The following is a 21,354-nucleotide window of genomic DNA, read 5'->3' as shown; positions in this document are numbered from 1 at the left end:
AGTGATGCACAAGAAGATGAAAGAGGAAAGCTGAGGAGCAGAGGAATAGATTTGTGTTTCATCAACATAGAGCTGGTAATGAAACCTATGCAGTGTTATTAACTGACCAAGGAAGGAGGTGTGGATAGAGAATAAAAAGGGTCCAAGGACAGGGCCATGGGAAATCCCTTCAGAAAAAGGAAGAGGAGAAGGTGGAGCTGTAGGTGACAATGAAGGCATACTTAGATAGGTAAGATGAGAACCAGAAAAGAACAGAATCTTAGAGGCCAAGGGAGTGGAGTTTTTTAAGGTACAGGTGACCAACTGTATCTTACACAGCAGAATGGTCTGATACTAAAAGTACTATGTAGTGGCCTTTGGATTTAGAAGTTACTAAGTGGTTAATGAGTAGGGATGAGGTGAGAGTTCTTTCCGTAACTAAGTTGAGACCAAAATTCAGCTACATTAAATTCAAACTTAAGGACATTTGGCAGAAATTGCTCTTCCAAACATGATGTATTGCAAAGGCAGTCATTGGCCAAAGTATTGCACCTGAGCTCACAATTGCAGACCACACACTTTGTCAGTGTGTGGGAGTTTAGTGTGAAGGTGTTAAATCTAAATTATGATTCGGCATTTATATTGATGGCAAGCTTGCAAAATATTTGGTTTTTATGATTAGTCATAATTAATATTAATATATGTAAGTGGTCTGTGACAAATGGTAGTATTTACTATTCTTCAATTATAGCTGAGACCAAAAGATATACAAGTTAAGCTGAAATAGTATATACCAGTTGAAAGTTGAGTAGACTATATTTAGAGATAGTTGGTTAAAAGTATTTGGTAGTTATGTCAAGGTTATTAGAAGTGATTTACTATTACAGTACGTATTTTAATAATAATCTGTGTGTATTTAGTATACGTTTCTAACATTGATACATATATAGTTTAGTGATTATACATTGATATGTTCTTAAGCTATAATTATTCTTTATATATAGCTGAGGGTTACATCATTGGTACATCAGCATACATATGTTCCTGTCCATCAAACATCATATGTATAGCATCTTTCCCTTTTATGAATTGGCTTTGCTAAGCAGTAATACTTTCCATAGAAGGTATTAAGATCACGAAGTATGACGTACATTTGCCTCTTAAAAGTGCATGAGACACAGAGACAGGGAAACACACACTCACTCACACACTAACATGACACTCTAGCATACACACGTCTGAGATGCTGGAACAGGTGCTGCAAGACCAGATCATCATCTCCATCTACTTCCGGCTTCTTTACAAAGTCTAGAAGGACAGCATTAAGGACAAGGACATGGAGCATCGCACATGGCCAGGACAGCCATGACAGATAATGGTGACTTTGTTTTAAACCTAGTAGTTGTCATTTTTACAATAGTTTTATCTACATGGAACTGTTCATAATACGCTTTACATTGTTATTTGACACCATTGTGTGATAGAATAAAATCACACTTCATTTTTTATTTCAATGGCTCTTTCATTCATAATCGCCTCAAGACACTAGAAGAAGTATTATATGTGTCTAAAAATCCAACATTTTGGTGAGCCAGCCACCGCCGAACGTTTTTTCTACGGTTTTTCCCATACCTTGTTAAGGGGGAAAAACGCACGATTCTGTGATTGTCAAGTTTTGGGAAAAACACGGTGAAAAGTACCTAGCAGAACAGGCGATTATACAGACTTGGACGAGAATTCCAGTGATTGAGCCGGGTCAAACGAGAAAATCTTCTGATTACGGTGAGTAACAATTATGGAATTTATTGATGACTTAGTTAATGAAAGCAAGTTAGAATTTAAAGATGTTTCTTTATATCCTGAAGACAGTCAGCTATGGCACTATATGTATAACGAATGTTTACAGGCCAATATTCAGATAGATAAATCTAAATTTACTGTGCACAGACAGCGTAAGAAGATATCTAACATCTTAAATTTAGTAAGAATATTCAACAAAATGATTTTGAATGTTGATTTATCTGTTAAAAAAGCTTGTACATTAAAACAGACAGAATGTAGCACTGTACAGCACGAAAATTTGTCTCAAGATGCTCCTAGTTGTCCAAATTGTGACATTTTCTGTAATTACGTAGAGAATCTTGAGGAACAAATTGCCTTAAAGACAAATCTTTTGTTAAGACTGCAGAATGACAGTAAACAGGTTGCCATGATAAACACAGATGACAAACAGAGTGATTCAAAACCAGAGCCACGCCTGTCCGCTATCTCTGAAAGTTCGGATATTGACTCTGATGACGAAACACAAATTAAACATAAAGAATTGTTATGTAAAACTGCAAAACTTAAGTTGCAAATACATAATCAATTAATGAAAGTTTTAAAAGACATCCCTGCTTATGATCCAGATAAAGATATTTATAGCAACATGGAAATATATGAAATGCATGTCAAATGCCATCAGATTTCAGATCATGACATAAATTATTTATTTCCGATGTGGCTACCAATTAAATTTATGTCTCGAATTAAAAATTCTGTTAACGATAAAGATCAGAAAAAACATAATGACGCGACAGACAGACTGCGACAATTGCTGTTATGTTCAACAGGTGAAGACGTACCTTCTGTAGAAATGCTCGACTTACTGCAGACTACTGCTGACGAAGACCCTTTTGAATTTAAAAGCAAGTTTTCCAAAGCATATAAAATTATATTTGGAGTAGAAAATGAGAAAGACTCAGCTATGATCAAAGCTTTTGTAAAGAAATTCACGTATTTAGACCCAGTAACCATTGTCATAGCAGAGGAAAAACAAAATTTAAATGACATAGTAAGTTTCATTGACAAAATTCGAAGAAAATTGAAAAATAGCAATATCACTTATGAGGTGGCTGCGCTTCAAAGTGACAAAAACAGTCAGATTACAGTTATGCCAGGAACTACAGGTCCCAGTAAGAATGACAACGACAGATGCAAGCAAGCGAGTCATAATGAGGATACCACATGTTTTCACTGTCATAAACAAGGTCATATCAGGCGCCATTGTTGGAAGTTTATATTTAACTCACAAATAAAGAAACTGGAAATAAACAGTGAAAAAGCAGCTTTTGTACAACCTGCTGTGTTGTGTAATGATAAAAATTTAACTGAACTGCCTTATGCCTCATCAGTTAAACAAATCCACACTTTGACTAGAAACAACTGTTCTGACAACAGGGTGAGAAGGGCTGTCACTGACAGAAATGGTTTATTACCAGTTCCAAAAATAGAATCACGTCCACATTCATCCCCGATATCGTTAGAATTTGTCGCTCCAATTGTATTGGATGACAATGGAAGGCCTTTTATAGACGGATTACTAAATGGTAAAAAGATCAGATTCCTAATTGACAGCGGATCTGAGATTAATCTGACCAGAGAAAACGTACCTGTGAAACCAAATTCACCCATGTGTAAAATAAAAGGTTTTAATAATACAGGTCATTCCACTGCTAGACAGGTGCCTAATGTAACATTTGAAATACCTGGGCTAGTGAAAACTAACATTGATATTTGGTATAGTAATGCCACCGAGAATATTCTTGGCATTGATTTTATCAATAAGCAAAAGTGGATTATTGATATTATGACGAAAGTTATTTGGAAGAACCCTTCTAGGCCCAAATCAATGTTAATGGATCCTTCTATATACAGTGATGTTGGTTTCAACTCTAAAATGTCTACAGCACAAAAATGGCCTGATATTGATGGTAATTATGCTTTACAAGAATTGGTACAACGTTTTCCAAGTTTGTGGTCAAAATTTAAAAATGACATAGGAACTTTGAAAGATACAGAATTGAATATTGAGGGTAAAGATCCCATACCATTTACTCAATATGAATTACCACGAGAATCAATAGGACCACTTTCTGCCATTATTCAAGAGTTTGTACAACTTGGCATTGTAAAGAAAACACAATCAGTAGTAAATAACTGTATTTGGCCTATCAAAAATGCTGACAATTCATATTCTTTGTCAGTTGATTTCAGGACACTGAATAAACATATTACAAATAACAAAGCAGTTGTTCCTGATCATTCTAATATCAAGTTACATTTAAAGGCCGAATCCAAAGTGTTTTCTGTTTTGGAAATCGATAACAGTCATTTTTCGATCCCCATAGCTAAAAGTTGTCAATACAAGCTAGCTTTTAAGTTTCAGAAAGAGACCTATGCATTCACTCGATTAGTAGCTGGTTTAGACATCAGTGATGGTATAGTCCATGAGTCCATAGAAAAAATTCTATCACAATTTTCAAGGCCAGAATGCATTTTTCAGCATGTAAATACAATTATGCTAAGTACGCAGAATGTTAACGAACATATTACTCTTTTGTCTGAGCTATTTATGTTGTTACAGGATGCAGGTCTTAAATTAAACCCGGAAAGAGTTCAGCTGATGAAAAGTCAGGTGAAATGCTTTCACATGCAGATCAGTCAAGGAAAGAGACAATTATTGCAGGAAACAGTCAGAGCTATCACTGCCATTCCAGTTCCTACAACACATAAAGCATTGCAACAATTTTTGAAAAACATAAATCATTGCAAAGAGTTTATACATGGTTTCGCAGAGAAAGTTAAGCCATTACATCATCTTTTGAAGAGTAAAAATAACTTAGTTGACCAATGGGGTCCAAATGAGAATAATGCTTTAAAAGTGTTGAAAAAGGATTTGCAGAATGCACCAGCATTAAGTACTATTGAGGTTTGTTCCAATGCTCCTTTTGTTGTGAAAACTCATGTATCTGATAATGCAATTTCAGTAACTTTGTCTCAATTAAAAGAAGGTAATGAGAGACTAATTAGTTACTTCTCCAGAAATTTATCACTATTGGAAAGAACTTTGACATCAGAGGCACAACAACTGTTGAGTTTCTTTTATGCAATCAAAGCTTCACAAAGCACAGTAAAGTCACATAGTATCATATTACAGTCTCCTGACAGTTCACTAAGAAGAATTCTTGAGGAAGATACATTCAGAGAATGCCGTGAAAAGTATCCTCAGTGGATAAGAGCACTGTTAGCCAAACACATTGTGATAGGTACAGCTGCATCAGACAAGTCTCTACCTCACATTCACAGCAACACATGCAGTAATGAAGAACACTCTAACACTAGAGTAATGACATCAGCACAGAAAACAGTTACGCATATTTCTAAAGTTATAGGGATGAGAACAAAGGCATAAACCTTTGTCATCTCTGGGGTGATACAAAACCTTTCTTTGTTTAATAAAACAGGGTTTTGCGGTCATGACCTATGATGAAATATTGCGTCCTGTCATACCTATATAACACACTACTTTTGTATTCTAGTTTAGGTAATCTTAGACAGGATTAGGACAGTATTTTGATTGATATATAGAAGTTTTCTGTAAAAGGAAATAGGAAGTAATGATACTTCACAATATGTATTTCAAACTCATACACTGATTGTTCCATAATCTTCCATAATCTTTCATATTTGTTGAAATAGGTGCAAGACTAATGCAATGTTTGTGCCAAAGTAATGATACTGCATTTCTTTACAGAAATGACATCTAAAATCAAATATGAAGCGTAACAATCTCCTACAAGCCAACTTTAAGGAATTTGGACGTTAAAGAAGATTGAACAAGAACTCAATACTTCACACTTGTGACTGATTTATCGCGTTCAACAAAAATGTTTCTACTTTACAGAACTTAAAGAAGATATTATATAGACATAGCATGAAGAAAAGATTCATCAAGAGGAAATCTATTTATTAATGATAAAATCATTTATTATTGATAATATTGTTATAGGTCACATATACATTTTAATGATCCTTTTATTCCGATACTTACATTCATATTGGGATAATATTATTATTATTATTTTTTATTTTTTACATATTCATATATGGAATATTTTTTGGTTAAAACTTCATAGAGTTATTCCAGTTATTAGAATATCTTTTGTTAAAAGATTCAAGAAATATATTACTCTTATAGGAGCAATATAAACTTATGACACATTTTAGAATGGAAAGTATATTTCCGGAGCGTTAAAATATTATACAAATATGGAAATATAATACATTAATTATTATTACATCATTTAATTATTTTTATTATTATTATTATTACTATTATCATATATCAATTAACATTATGATTAAGAATTTTTAGGAAGAGAAACTAAAGATTAGGTATAGAGTTTTGAAGGAAAGTTATTTTGATTGGTCCAGTTATGAAGAATATATACGATCATTTGGTATAAGACGGTGTGTATGGGACATGAATGAAGTGTGCATTGATTTGGCATTAATTTTAGACTAATCATAATAAGGGGGAAATGTTAAATCTAAATTATGATTCGGCATTTATATTGATGGCAAGCTTGCAAAATATTTGGTTTTTATGATTAGTCATAATTAATATTAATATATGTAAGTGGTCTGTGACAAATGGTAGTATTTACTATTCTTCAATTATAGCTGAGACCAAAAGATATACAAGTTAAGCTGAAATAGTATATACCAGTTGAAAGTTGAGTAGACTATATTTAGAGATAGTTGGTTAAAAGTATTTGGTAGTTATGTCAAGGTTATTAGAAGTGATTTACTATTACAGTACGTATTTTAATAATAATCTGTGTGTATTTAGTATACGTTTCTAACATTGATACATATATAGTTTAGTGATTATACATTGATATGTTCTTAAGCTATAATTATTCTTTATATATAGCTGAGGGTTACATCATTGGTACATCAGCATACATATGTTCCTGTCCATCAAACATCATATGTATAGCATCTTTCCCTTTTATGAATTGGCTTTGCTAAGCAGTAATACTTTCCATAGAAGGTATTAAGATCACGAAGTATGACGTACATTTGCCTCTTAAAAGTGCATGAGACACAGAGACAGGGAAACACACACTCACTCACACACTAACATGACACTCTAGCATACACACGTCTGAGATGCTGGAACAGGTGCTGCAAGACCAGATCATCATCTCCATCTACTTCCGGCTTCTTTACAAAGTCTAGAAGGACAGCATTAAGGACAAGGACATGGAGCATCGCACATGGCCAGGACAGCCATGACAGATAATGGTGACTTTGTTTTAAACCTAGTAGTTGTCATTTTTACAATAGTTTTATCTACATGGAACTGTTCATAATACGCTTTACATTGTTATTTGACACCATTGTGTGATAGAATAAAATCACACTTCATTTTTTATTTCAATGGCTCTTTCATTCATAATCGCCTCAAGACACTAGAAGAAGTATTATATGTGTCTAAAAATCCAACAGAAGGACAGCAAAAAAAAATTCAGGGAGAGGGACATTGCAGTGTACTATGCTACTTCTGCTACACAGTGCTAAAAACAGCACTATATTCAGTGCTGTATATTTCCAGTGATACTTTGCAGTGAATCACAGTTTGCATGGCTAAAGAGAGTGGTGTGTAAGCCCAATGCATGATGACTACATTCTGGCTCCATACTACATGTTTCATCAGAAGTTGACATCCTTAGGGGAATCCCCTTTGTGGTGAAAACATAAGGGGAGGGGCCAAGGCATGATGACATCATCATGCATGCTTACTTGATCTCAGCCACAGTAAGCTTGTACTTTCATTATGCACTTGGGAATGCATTCCAAATGTGAGTGATTTTACTTGTTTCTAATAAAAAGAAGGGTTTTCTGGATCCACTCTATTGTTGGTATATTTTCCTTTATCCATACATGGTTGCTGCCAATGCAAGTTGGAGATGTAACTGGGGGTCATGGTATTTTGGTAAGCATATTTCTACATGGGCATTTTGGATCATTTTTTACTTGGAGAAATGATCATTTGGAATTTGGATTTCAAATTTGATTAACACTTTTACAGAAGTTGTGGACTCTTTTTTACTTTGTTATCCCCCATTCACTTACCAGAAGTCAGCTGTATAGGTCTTTTTAACATATATGCTACCACCCTAGTACTTTAGAGTCTCCTTTTAAAGTGTATCGAGTGTGGCATTGCCATTGGTCATTTAGGTACTACATGCATTAAGAAACACTTGACTTCTCACCACACAGCTCATGAGAACAGCACCTGAATTCTAGCCGTTGGCAGATAAAGGGAAGCACACCTCGTCCTCCTTACATCTCCTCCCTTCCAGCCCTTCCTCCATGATACAAGATTCCCCATCAAAAGCCTTTAGGAATAGGAAAGAAAGTCTTTCAAGGGATGTCAGAAGAGGGTAAAATATGGGGCTATGGCAAGTGTAAGCTTAAACCTTTCTCTGATTCTGTCAAAACCCACTCTGCCATCAACTGTAGCAGTCAGACACATTTCTCTGCCCCAGCTGATGGAATGGAAGAAGAAGCATGCTCTGAGCCACCCCAAGTGACTGCTCAGTTTCTTAATGCCAGTATTGCTAAATATTTAAAAAATGGACCGCGCTAAGGTCATAGATTGACTAAATAAAACGTGCAATCTTTAAAGTGATAACAATGAACAAAATTCAAATATAATATTAATATTCAGTCCCAACATGTGAATAATTGGTGTAATGGTCCTGTATCTTTAATGGTGATACTCCATGCTGAAATGACAAGTGCTTCACTGTGTTCACACTGGTGCACCACATGATGTGAAATACCGACACACTTTCGGTATTTGGAACGCACACTGGAACGCGGCGGCCATCCTAATTTCTATTCATAATATACAAAGCTGAATACACCCAGTGCCAGGAAAGGCACTTTTTTTGTGAGCGGCATTTCTATTGTTTGACCCCATATTAAAGTTGTCTGGTTTTGTTTTAATTTATGCTGAAAATATGAAATACTGCCTGTGGAGGAGAGGAGTTTCCCAATATTGATGCAGTCCTAGTGGAAATTAATTGGTTACTACCAGCAGCCACGGTTAAAAGAGCGAAGGAATAACGGCCATCAGGACCGGATTGCATGCTGGGATAGTCCCAAAAGTAAGTGTGACTTACCCAGCGATAGGTGGTCATGAAATGACAGTGAGTTGACATCTATGTGGGGCACCAGTGTGAACACAGTGAAGCACTTGTCATTTCAGCATGGAGTATCACCGTTAAAGATACAGCACCATTGCACCAATTATTCACATGTTGGGAGTGAATATTAATATTGTATTTGAATTTTGTTCATTGTTATCACTTTAAAGATTGCCCATTTTATTTAGTCAATCTATGACCTTAGCTTAGTCCATTTTTTAAATATTTACAATGTTGTGTATAGGATCTCACAATTAGGACTGCTGCTATATAGGTATCTTATATATAGTTTAATTTTTTATATATTTATATTTAATTTGTTTCCTAAGCACAACAGCACCCCTTTTCTTTTAGTATAAGTGAAAAATTTCTGGCTTTATTGCTCCTGCCTTTTTTCAGCTGTATCACAGTTAAAAATGTCCAGGCACCATTTTTTCACTTGTAAAGCCATCTTTGCTTTCCACTATTATGTGGAAGGTAGCATGTCCATGTTTCTGGACCATGGGGTCAACAGAAGAGTTCATAGAAACATGGTCCAGACAGTCCTTACTAGTGATAGGGAGAGCATAGTCACCTCCTGTTAAGGAATGGATTTGAACCCAGGATCTCTGCAGTGCTGGGAGCTGTATCTTCTTGTTGAGCTACCTGGACAGTTCTCTGAACAAATTATTGGATGATCCTGTCTTCAACCTTGTTTTGTCTTAACCATGAACTCTTTACTCCTCCTATGTAATTTATGATTTAAGCCATGCCTCTGCACTTTCTGTTGCCAGATTATTGTGGTTCTCTCAGTATTTCTATCCGGAACCTTGAGCTACCACTATAACAACTTGGAACCGACCCTGGCCTGTTTGACCCCGACTACAAAACTCTTCTCCTGTATTGACCTTGGCTTGTGACCTTGACTATGTAATTCTCTTCTTTCATCAACCTTGGCTAAGTGACTCCAGCACCGATCATCTGTCTAGCAGTTCAGACAATTCAACCTCTTAAGAACTGTGACTGGTGCATAGCCTGACATTCTTGGCCATTGATCTCCACTCTCTATAGGTATTTTCCTCCGTCTTCTCCTCCTCCTCTGCTTCTTTAAGTGAGTTGTCCTCTGAACCTCCAGTGCACCACAAATGTTCAAGAGGCTGTGCAATGGTTTAGACAAAGTGATCCCTGTAATCAAGCCATTTCAGTGAAGCTCATTAAGGAGAGGTGCCCTTTGCAATGAGTTCATAAACTATTTATGGCTGCTGTCTTTGAAATATTATACTCTTTTATTTCTTGAGGAAAAACATGACTTGTCTCTCCCTTATACGTTGCTGCCCTAGGCCGCAATCAAACTGCTTACAAATTTTCCAGGTACTATGCCATATGTTTTGCTGTTGTCTCTAAAACATGGCACTGTATTTTTTTATTTCATCTTAACAACTGCCTCATAATTTGGATTGTGGATTTCAGGTGTTACGGTGCACTCTGGTTTTACTTTTTTTTTTTACACAGTACAGTGTGGTACTGAAAAGAAAAAGCTATGTAACTTGTTTTGACACTGTTTGGCAATTTGTATGAAGTTGATACTGTGAGATTTATCCTTTCAAAAAATATGCTTTGCAATAAATTTTAACTATATTGTCCCTGCTACTTCCATAATTACATTATGGCCGACCACTACTACACCAAACAATCATTGTCTTTTGACAAAGATATTAAGCAGCTGATGTTGAATGTAAGCCAATTAATAATGTAAAAGTAAACTAAACGGAAAAATAAATGTAAATTTAAAAAATGTAATTGTTACAAGTGGCCAGGCTACTGACCAGCTCCCTATGCCCTTAGTTTGTCAATTTCTTGCTTATTACCCAAATGACCATCACTAGTTTCTAAGATTCAGCTTCCGTTGACTTCAATAAGGCTAGAATGTGGGATCCAAATTTGGTTCAAGTTTTCCAAACCTGAGTCAAACCAAACCTTGGTAGGGTTAACTCCATGGCGCCGAGTGTATGCAAATATACAGCCTCTCAGTGGCTGGGTCTTGGGGCTGGGGGTATTGGTGTACCCAATGTAAATAAAACATGTGCCGAGAGTGAAAGCCCTGTGCGCTCCCATCACGGTTACCTCCGCTTCACGGAAGGTCCCGATCGCTACTTGTGGTCAGGAGCTTTCCGATCATGTGACTGCCGTGACAGCCAATCATGGTGGTTACATGATCCTAAACCCCGCCCTTCCTCCCAGCATCACAAACCCCTTAAAGGGTTGGCACCAAGGGGTTAAACAGGTGTAAGTTATTCCAGTGTACCATAGAAAAATGAATGCAGGGAAGTAAGTTAAAATACAGCATTTTCAAACACAGTATACTATACAATATACTTGCAAAATCAACTCAGCTTTATTTTATTTCTATTTCCATTCTTTTTTTTTTCTCAGCCATTTAATATCTGCTCTTCCTTTTGTATTCAAGCATACAAAATCAGGGAAATCTGACTCTTTTGTATCATGTAAAAAATCAGACTTAAAAGTTTAGTTCACCTTTCACAAAAAAATTAAAAAAATCACATATCTTGTGCGCAAAAAAAGTGTGCATTTATTATTTTTTGCTGCAGGAGCCTGCAGCGAATTGTGGATGCAATGTCACTCTCTTGCACACTCTCCCTCCACTTTTCTGCCCATACTCCTATACTGTATGGGATTTCAGTTTGAAAGCTAGAAGGAGCATGAATGGTAGACATGTTCTAGACATTTGTTTCATTCCAATTCAAAATTTAGATGAATCCAAATTTCCGAATTACAATAGTAACAAATCCGAAATAACTAAACGAAATTCAGTTGACATTCAGATGAAATTCAAATCAAATTTGACTCGAATTTGAAAATGAAAAGAATAGAATAGAAGAGAAGAAAAGAATTGAATTGAATAAAAAAGAATAGAATAGAATATAAAAATAATAGCATAGAATAAAATAAAAAAAATAGAATAGAACAGAATAAACAATAGACTATAACTGTCTTCTGAAATTTGCATTTTGAATAGAATAAATTTGAACGGCAATTTGAAAGCTGATTTGAGTTTTCGAAATTCGGTCGAATTGAGTTTGAATCAAATTGAATTTGAAAATGAATAAATGAAATGAAACAAATTCCGAAAATGAATTATACAAATTAAGCAAAGTTAACGAAAGAAAATTATTTAAATAACGAATTGCAACTAACATTATTTGTTCTGCACATGTCTAATGAATGGAGTACAAGCGCACTGAATGATGCAGCTTTGTGGGTAGAACCAATTTTAAATGTGACAGCAGGCGCAGGGGAGAAGAGCTCCCACCAGCTGTCAAAGGGAAGGAGGGTGAGGGGAGTTGGGGGTTTGCTGTAACCTGGTACATGTTACACTCTAAATGTGGGTGTACCATGTAACATGTTCAAAAAGTGAATTTATCATTTATTAAGACAAAAGCAATATGCAAAGTGTTACAACTGATAGCAACAAGAGATGACCCAACACAGTGGCTGTTCTCACATATAGAACACTTGAACATCTTTCTGTTTGGTGGGAGCTGAGTGATATTTCTACTAAACTGTATATAACAGCTGCCCACAATCAATGGTTTCTAACGTAGTGTTCTGGTACCCCCTGCATCCCTAACAACCACTGCCGTCACCAGCACATTGGATTACATGACTGGTAATCTCTGGCTACATAAGCAAAGGGAGGGGATATCAATGATATCACTGCCAAAATACAGTCAATGATCACATTTGGCAATGGCAGTGGCCAAATAGAGTCATGTCCCCATTTGGTCAATGATATTATTATCCCTGCTCCTTTCCTCATTCAGCTGATGACAGCTCGGGGAGCTGTCATTTAGCTATGAGCATAAGCAGTTATGTGTGCCAGATCCACTGGGTTCTTAATATTGGTGAGTTGGCGGCAGGCATTGTAATTGGCAATGAATTTATGAAAAGGGATCTTTTGAGGATTTAAATTTTTTGGGGGGTCTTTTTTTCTAGATTGCACTTTTATTTTTGTGAATGAGTAGGGGTATTATGCATCCCTTACTCATTTATGTGGGGGGTGATATCTTGGATCCCCTTAATTTTAAAGGGGACTTCAAGAGTTCAATAAGCCTCTCACCCACAGACACCCACAACAGTTGGACCAGCACTGTGCGGAAGAGGCCCTTGTCTTCATCAACATGGGGAGAAGGTGCTTTGCCAAGCCCCCACTCCCCTCCAGTAAGGCACCACCCTATGTTGGGAGCATGTGGCCTAGTATGGTTCAGGTTTACTGGCCAGCCAGGCTGCATGCTGGATTAAGTCTGTATTATAAATTTTAAAGGACACTTTTTTTTCTATTTTTGCACGAGGATGACCCCTAATATCTATTCATGATGAAGAGTTTGGTATGGATTTTTAGGGAGACCTCAACATTTTTTATTGTTTTTTTGCAAAAGAATTCCCCCTAAAATGCACACTCAAGCCAAGGGCCTGTTATGAATTTCCTGGGGGACCTCACACTTTGTTTTTTTATGAGCTACCCCCTGAAAATCCATACCAGACTCAAAGGGTCTAGAATTCATTTTGAAGGTACTGTAGACATTTTTTTTTCATTCTTGCTGTAAGATGTGCTACAGTAAAAGTGACATTTCCAAAAAAAATCTAGTTTAAATTGTTGAAAAATGGCATTAATTGTCGGCATCTTAAAAAAATGCACACTTTTGGGGGAAACTTTTGAGGGGCCCTGTGTGCCATTTTTAAATAGAAGCCAAGAAGGAAATTTATTTTACCAGCTATTTAATACCTTGTTTCATTTGTAAATGTCAGTGCTCAGCCAAATAATTTTTTTTGGCACTGTACATGTTCCCCAAGACAGTACCCACCTCCATGCAATTTTTTTTTACAACTCTGTCTGTTAGCCCACAAAATGGGCATTTTGATTTGGCAGATTCGGCTCCCATTGACTTCAATGGACTTCAGAATCTTCTTTGTCGTTTGCCAGATGCTTCTTTAACTGAATCCCTAATCCCTAATAACAACAAATATATATTTTTGAAGCTTTTGAACGTGTTTCACATACTCAAGCTACTAACAATATTTTGGCATAAGGCAGAGGATTTATCAGCAAGGAAAAAGATACAATCATTTGATGCTAACTCCCCATAGAGTTTTGTTGAGCTAGCCTGCTGAGCATAATTGTTTATTCAGCTAGTTTACTTGTATACAAGGATTTTCTGGATCCTAAATAAACTATATTTTGATAATATTTTTCACATAATAATCTGTTTTGTATGCCAAGACACCAAAGCCCTGTCATGCAAATAAACTTAATCTCAGAATATTGTTCTGTTCCTTATTCTGACTTTTATCTACCCTACAGGTATTTTATTTAAATAACATTTGTATATTGAAAAATAAACTTGCACCTAACCTACTTGCTTTTATTTACTTTGTTGTTTATATATAGCATTAGTAATCTGCAACCTTGTGGAAATAAAAAACAAGAATGTTTAGTGGATTGTATAGTATATTTTCTCAGAACTGAAAAAGAAACATTTCAAAATATATTTTTTATTTCAGGTAGGTGGATCTCTAGCCTTTTTTTCACTTCTTTTAAAGCTACGCAGAAAACTGAATGTATTAGAGCAGTGACTCATCCTTATCTTCCTCCTCCAATCAGAAAGAGAATACAAAAAAAAAAGCTTTAGCTCTGATTTTTGCCCCATGCTTTGTTAAATAATTTGTCATGGGTTTACCTTGTATTAACTGTTTGTAAAGCAAAATTGTTATATAAACAATAAAAACAGATATAAATCGTTAGGTTAAAACTTATAAACTATAAAAAACATAAACAAGTTGACTCAAATCTATTTTTATTTGTATTTAAAGAAACATTTATTGTGATAAAAATGGAAGTTGACATTTTGGCCTCTTTCTAAAAAAACTATTAACTGTCCTGTATTTGTGCCCCTACTTTTTAATGCATTGGTTCAATCGACCACAATTAGAGTGCAAACAAGGTCTTTTCGCTCATTTTACTAGTTGTCATACTTGTTGGAGATTAGCAACTCAGAAATTACTGAAACCAGTTGAAAAGAATAATATGATGACAACTAGCATTTTAGAGGTCAGCAATCATGTTCCTATATTTCTCTCCTGACAGTTTTTTAACATGTTTAAGTATTTTATGTATTTCATTTTGGTTGAATAACCAGCAGGCTGTATACTTTCTTGGAAACTGATATAGCAAGGAGTTCCCTTTCCCAGGTCCTGACTCAATCAACTGAAATACATGGATGTGACACTTTTGTTGCTGGGCACTGCCATTGTCAATTTACTTAACAATATATATATATCTGATTAAATGAGCATTACCCCAAGACTCAGTAACAAAGCTGAAATGTTGCTACCAGAGTCTGAGAGAAAAAGAGCAACTTATTAATTTCTACCCAAAGTCTAAGTATATGCTTTGGATGTAATTCAGCTTTAAAAATAGTGCTGTCTTGCTGATATTTGCTGGACAGCCTAATGGTATTTGTGATGGAGTGTAGGCAGGACAGAACACACAGAGAAGATGACGAACACGCAAAGCTTTATTGAATTATGACAATCACTCAGTTTGGGTCTGAGGGTTGCGTCCAAGTCTCTGGAGCAGGGGAGGAGCAGGGAAGGGACAAAATAATTGTAATCCAGGCAGGGAAGAGTAAGGGGGAAAGTTCACGGACAGTCCGTACAGGGGGAAAACAAGGGCAAATGACACTCACAGTTCTGGCAGGGTTTTTTCCTGGCTCACAGCAGCCGACAGCAGGTAGCGATAGTTATCAGCACACAGCAGAGGATCCACACAGCGGGTATTTCCAGCACACAGCAGCACGGGCAATCCTGGCCCCACAGTATTAAGCAGGGTAGCAGTGGGTACTCCTCCTGAGCCCCGAGTATTAGCAGACTCAGCACACAGTAGAGGATCCACACAGCGGATATTTCTAGCACACAGTAGAATGGGCAATCCTGGCCCCACAGTATCCAGCAGTGTAGCAGCAGGTACCCCTCCTGAGCCCCAAGAATTAGCAGAGTGTTCAGCTGGTAATAATCCTGAGTCTCCCAGAATATTATGCAGAGTGCCCAGCGGGCAATAGTCCCAATATCTCCCGGGGTATCATGCAGAGTGCTCAGCGGGTAACAGTCCTGATATCTCCCGGGGTATTGTGCAGAGTGCCCAGTGGGTAATATTCCTACAATCTCCCTGGAGTATTATGCAGAGTGCTCAGCAGGGTTGGCTGCGGGAGTCTGGCCTCAGCGCAGACCTTCCAGCAGCTTCGGCAGCGGATGAACAACCCGGAGAGTCCTGTGCCAGCCTTCTTAAAGCTGAGCAGGATGCTTCCTGGTTGCCTTGGCAATGTTCGGCTCAGCGCCACATTGCCGGGCAACGAGGCACGCCCCCCTTGACACGGGCCCCACTCTCAAAAGCGCGGCCTTTGTCTCCGGCGGATGCAGGAAGCCTCGTGCCCACGCTGCACCCGCTGGGGGGGTGCACGGTGACAGGTTGGCGGCCCCGCGTTGGAATCCCCCAGCGGGGGGTCACCCCGCTCCCAGCTATATGTCCGTAGAGGTGTGAGGTCCGCTGCAGGGGTCACTTTCCTCCCATCCTGCGCAGCCTGTCTTCAAAGGCTAAGTCAGGATGTGAGGAGGTGACAAGGGCCGGGGGTGAGGTGACCCTTCTCATCCTGTGCAGCCTATCTTCAAAGGCTGCGACAGGATGAGGAGAGGGTGAGTGGACACAGAGAAGACACAAGCACCAGGGGGGTGGGCAGAAGAGGAGCAAGCACTCCGTGAAAGTATTCCCTTACCCCAGTATCATACTGATTTTGCATCAGTCGAAATATGAAAAAATATTGTCTTTGATCAGGTAAATTAAGGCAGACTGGTGTGTATCATATGCCTGGGCTGTTTTTAACTTAGATTTTACAATGATGACTCTATATGCCCAGGTCCAGCAGTTCCATTCTAGCATTGACTAAATGAATTGTTAAAGGGTAAGTTTATCTGAAAAAACCTGAAATGCCATCTTGTTTACCCCTTCCTGAATGTAATCTGTAGAATATTCTTCCTCAGAATAATGTCCTATGCTGAAGTAGGGTTAATCTGAGTTACCAGCTTGACAGTTGGGGGCATGCACAAGTGCTTGTTTTCTAACAGCCAGACCACTATGTTTTTTACTAATTATCAGGAATCATGCTGATGTGAACATTGTGACAGCTTGTGGAGACCACGCCACCCTGGAGATAGCACTTGTTTCTTTGTATTACCAAAATGGTAAAATTATATTTTCTTTACATTTTTATCCATTTGTTGGCTATAAAAAATACATTTCAGAGCATTTTTTTTAAAAAATGTGTACAACAAAATGCTCTATGATGGGAATGTATCAAAACTGGAACAATCAAAATCTGGAACCACCAATCAGCTTCTAGCTTTCATTTTCAAAATAGAAGTTGGTTGGTTGCCATGCACAGCTGCTCTAGATTCTTTCTGCTCCAGTATTAATACATTCCCCCTATATGTAATTAAATGTATTTATTTAGAAAGCCAACCAAGTCACAGAGCTATTGCCAAGTTAACTAAAGCATACAAACACTGCTAAAGTTAGTCTGTGACCAAATGTTTGACCTCAGGTCAGAAAAGGGGTACATTCTCCAGCATTCCAACAAGTAATCCAAGGTTGATTTAAAGACATCTTAAATATATCTTTTCAAAATCTTCCCAGATGACAGTGATTTTTAAAGTAGATGTAAACTCCAGTTTGATGCCTATTGTAAACAATTGCCATTTTTAGAAAGAAAACACTTGCTTTTACCATTATCTCTTGTTGCATCTTAGTGCAGATGAATTCCTGCAGCATCTTTGCAACCACTTTCTGTTTAAACTCCACCATTAGCTGATTTCCTAATGGCAACAACAGTAGACCGTGCCTTCGTAATTTGTCCTTAAAAGACTACTGGTAGTCTTCACTGGAAGCTTGTGTGATGGCTGCCAATGCAGAAAACAAGTAAGAGATAGGAATGAGCGCCTAGTCTACACCCGCCTATGCTCTCACCTCAACGACAACAACCTCCTCGATCCCCTACAGTCCGGCTTCCGTCCCCTACACTCCACCGAAACTGCCTTACTCAAACTCTCCAACGACCTGCTAACCGCCAAAGCTAATGGACACTATTCAGTGCTCCTACTCCTTGACCTCTCTGCGGCCTTCGACACAGTCGACCACCCCCTCCTCCTCAAAAAACTACACTCCCTCGGCCTCAGAGATTCTGCTCTCTCCTGGATCTCATCCTACCTGTCACAACGCTCTTTCAGCGTTACCTATAATGCTACCACCTCCCCCTCACTCCCCCTCTCTGTTGGGGTCCCTCAAGGCTCTGTCCTCGGGCCCCTTCTCTTCTCCATCTATACCTCCTCCCTTGGCCAACTCATACACTCTCACGGCTTCAACTACCACCTCTATGCCGACGACACACAAATCTATCTCTCAACCCCCCACCTCACCCCCTTGGTCTCAGCCCGAATCACACACCTACTGAGCGACATATCAGACTGGATGTCGCTCCACTTCCTTAAATTGAACCTCTCCAAAACCGAGTTTCTTGTCTTCCCCCCAGCCCGGACACCACCCCCCATTGATTTCTCCGTCACGTCCAACAACGCTACCATCAAACCCGCCCTGCAGGCCAGAGTACTGGGTGTCATTCTGGACTCCAACCTATCCTTCCAGCCCCAAGTCCAATCTTTAACAAACTTGTGCAGACTCCACCTCCGCAACATCGCCAAAATCCGCACGTTCCTAACCCCAGAAACCACTAAACAGCTCATCCACTCCCTCATCATATCACGACTCGACTACTGCAACTCCCTCCTCACTGGCCTGCCTCGCCGCTGGCTATCCCCTCTTCAGTCCATCCTGAACACGGCTGCCAGACTCATTCACCTTTCCAACCGCTCTGTCTCCGCCACCCCCCTCTGCCAATCCCTCCACTGGCTTCCGATTGCGCAACGGATCAAATTCAAAATCCTAACGCTGACGTACAAAGCTGTCCACCATACTGCCCCGAACTACATCACTGACCTAATATCCAAGTACCGCCCAGCACGCACACTCCGCTCCTCACAAGACCTCCTTCTCTCTAGTTCCCTGGTCTCCTCCTCCCATGCCCGCCTCCAGGACTTCTCCAGGGTGTCACCCATCCTCTGGAACTCCCTGCCCCAACCCATCAGATTATCACCTACTCTCCTCTCCTTTAGGCACACCCTGAAAACCCATCTCTTCAGGGAAGCCTACCCCACCCCCTGCTAACTTGCCTCCCTCCTCCACTCTTCCTACCACTCCATCCCCCACAGCTATCTCCTCCTGTGCCACCACCCCCTCCCTCCTAGATTGTAAGCTCGAAAGAGCAGGGCCCTTGATCCCCTCATGTTTTGCATTGTATTGGTATTGTTCTGTCACATGTTCTGTCCCCCTTTGTAATGTACAGCTTTGTAATGTACAGCGCTGAGCGAACTATTGGCGCTTTATAAATACTGTATAATAATAATAATAATAATAATATAGTACTGTGACCCAAAAAATTACTTTTGAAATTACACTACTGTTTTAAGGCTTTATGAGGGTTTGATTATTGAGTTAACATTTACAAACTATAATTTCGATAAATAAAATGTGTTGTTCATGTTTACTGCAGAACGTACTGCTATATATTTTACATTATATTTCATATCAGTTATATAGTACATTTATGACTTGAACTATTTTAATTGATTATAATAAATTGGCTAATCTTTTAGTGAAAGATCTAAAATCCCAGAGGTAGCTTGAGAATTTCAGCTTCTGAAACATATATGGAAATGTCAGAATCTTGACCTCTGGAATATGATACAGCAAGCTTTTTATTAGTTCAAAGGAAACAATTGCTTATTTTAGGCACTATCCGAGGAATGTTCAAATAATAGTATTCACTGAATGCACCAAGTCTTTCACTATACTGAAAAAAAGGCCCATGGACCAGTAGAAAAAAAAACACTATTCACTTTCAAAAACAGCACCATATAAATATTAAGTTGTGGCCCTTTTTATTTCTACACTAATTAAATAATTTGAAAGATTTAATTCCTATGAGAAGTAAAAAAATGCAAATATGTTGTCTTTTTTATTTTTTTTGTATTTATTTATTACTAAGGATTTTTTTTAATGAATGCATTTCTGTGATTCATATATAAGAGTTAACAGCATTTAGGTAAAATAAGGCTTGAGTAATTATAGGTACCACATACTAAATTTTATACACACACACACACACATATATATATATATATATATATATATATATTACTAAAAGTAAAAAAGGCAGGGTACACAACTGAATAATTTAAGATATAATAATATTAATAATGTATTAATATAATATAAGCAACATATAATAATTTGTTTCATAGTAAAAAAAAGTCATAATATATATTAAAACAATACATCTGTTCACATTACACAAATTAAAATATAATAATTTTATTTACATCATAGTTAAAGAGGTAATCATACATATTAAAATGATATGTCTGTTCACATCACACAGAAATAGAAAACCTCATTCATCTCTTGTATAAACCATACGTGGTAACTTGGTAATACCTGAACACATAATGCTCAATTTAGTGCATATCCAGCTAGCCAACCTTGACTGTTTATGATGAATCAGTGGACATTCTCCCAATTTGATACTCACTAACTTGAGTATTATGCTACCACGTATGGTTTATACATATTTATTACAAGAGTCACTGGAGTTTATAGATAGTTATTACAAGAGATCCTGGGGCAGGACTATATTCCTATATAAGAGTTAAGTTATGACAATGTTTTATTTCTTTACTCATAGATTAATTGTAAAGAATGTGTGTCTGCGATTATGCATTGACTACAGCATAAACACAACAAAGCATTTCTGAATTTCCATTTCCTTAGCTTCAAACGTTTGAACTGATGTTCTAAGTTTATATGGTTTATTTTAAATTGTTGCTTGCCAACACAATATTTTTTTAATTACTGTTCAAAATAAACTTTTTTAGTTTGAATATAGTGGGCAATGGTTAGCACACTTTACATAGGCCATGCTCGAAATTCCCCACATAGTATTTAACATCATGACTGACCCTTTTAGCTCTTTATACTAAATTGTACAATGTTTGGCCGAAGGTCTACTTTAACTACCAAAAGCAGAACCATAAGCAAAAACCATAATACAGTATCTGAAATCAGAGCTCCACATACATGCCATCCTTATTTTTATTGTTCAGGGCATCTTTCATG

General features: G+C 37.7%; 1 long non-coding RNA gene across 1 annotated transcript; it reads left to right on the top strand.

Annotated features, from left to right (window-relative positions):
• The first annotated feature begins 595 nt into the window (after positions 1-595).
• LOC149456548 (uncharacterized) lies at positions 596-7,240 on the top strand. Its single transcript, XR_016313860.1, has 2 exons — positions 596-1,761; positions 5,555-7,240. It is a non-coding gene; the product is annotated as an uncharacterized LOC149456548 (long non-coding RNA).
• Positions 7,241-21,354: the final 14,114 nt, after the last annotated feature.

Source organism: Staurois parvus, unplaced genomic scaffold (assembly GCF_062004578.1).
Source record: "Staurois parvus isolate SC_StPar_1 unplaced genomic scaffold, SC_StPar_1.0 ptg000358l, whole genome shotgun sequence".
NCBI classification, from domain to species: Eukaryota; Metazoa; Chordata; class Amphibia; order Anura; family Ranidae; genus Staurois; species Staurois parvus.
The sequence above is the reverse complement of the archived record's forward strand: the minus strand, read 5'-3'. Positions and strand labels throughout refer to the sequence as shown.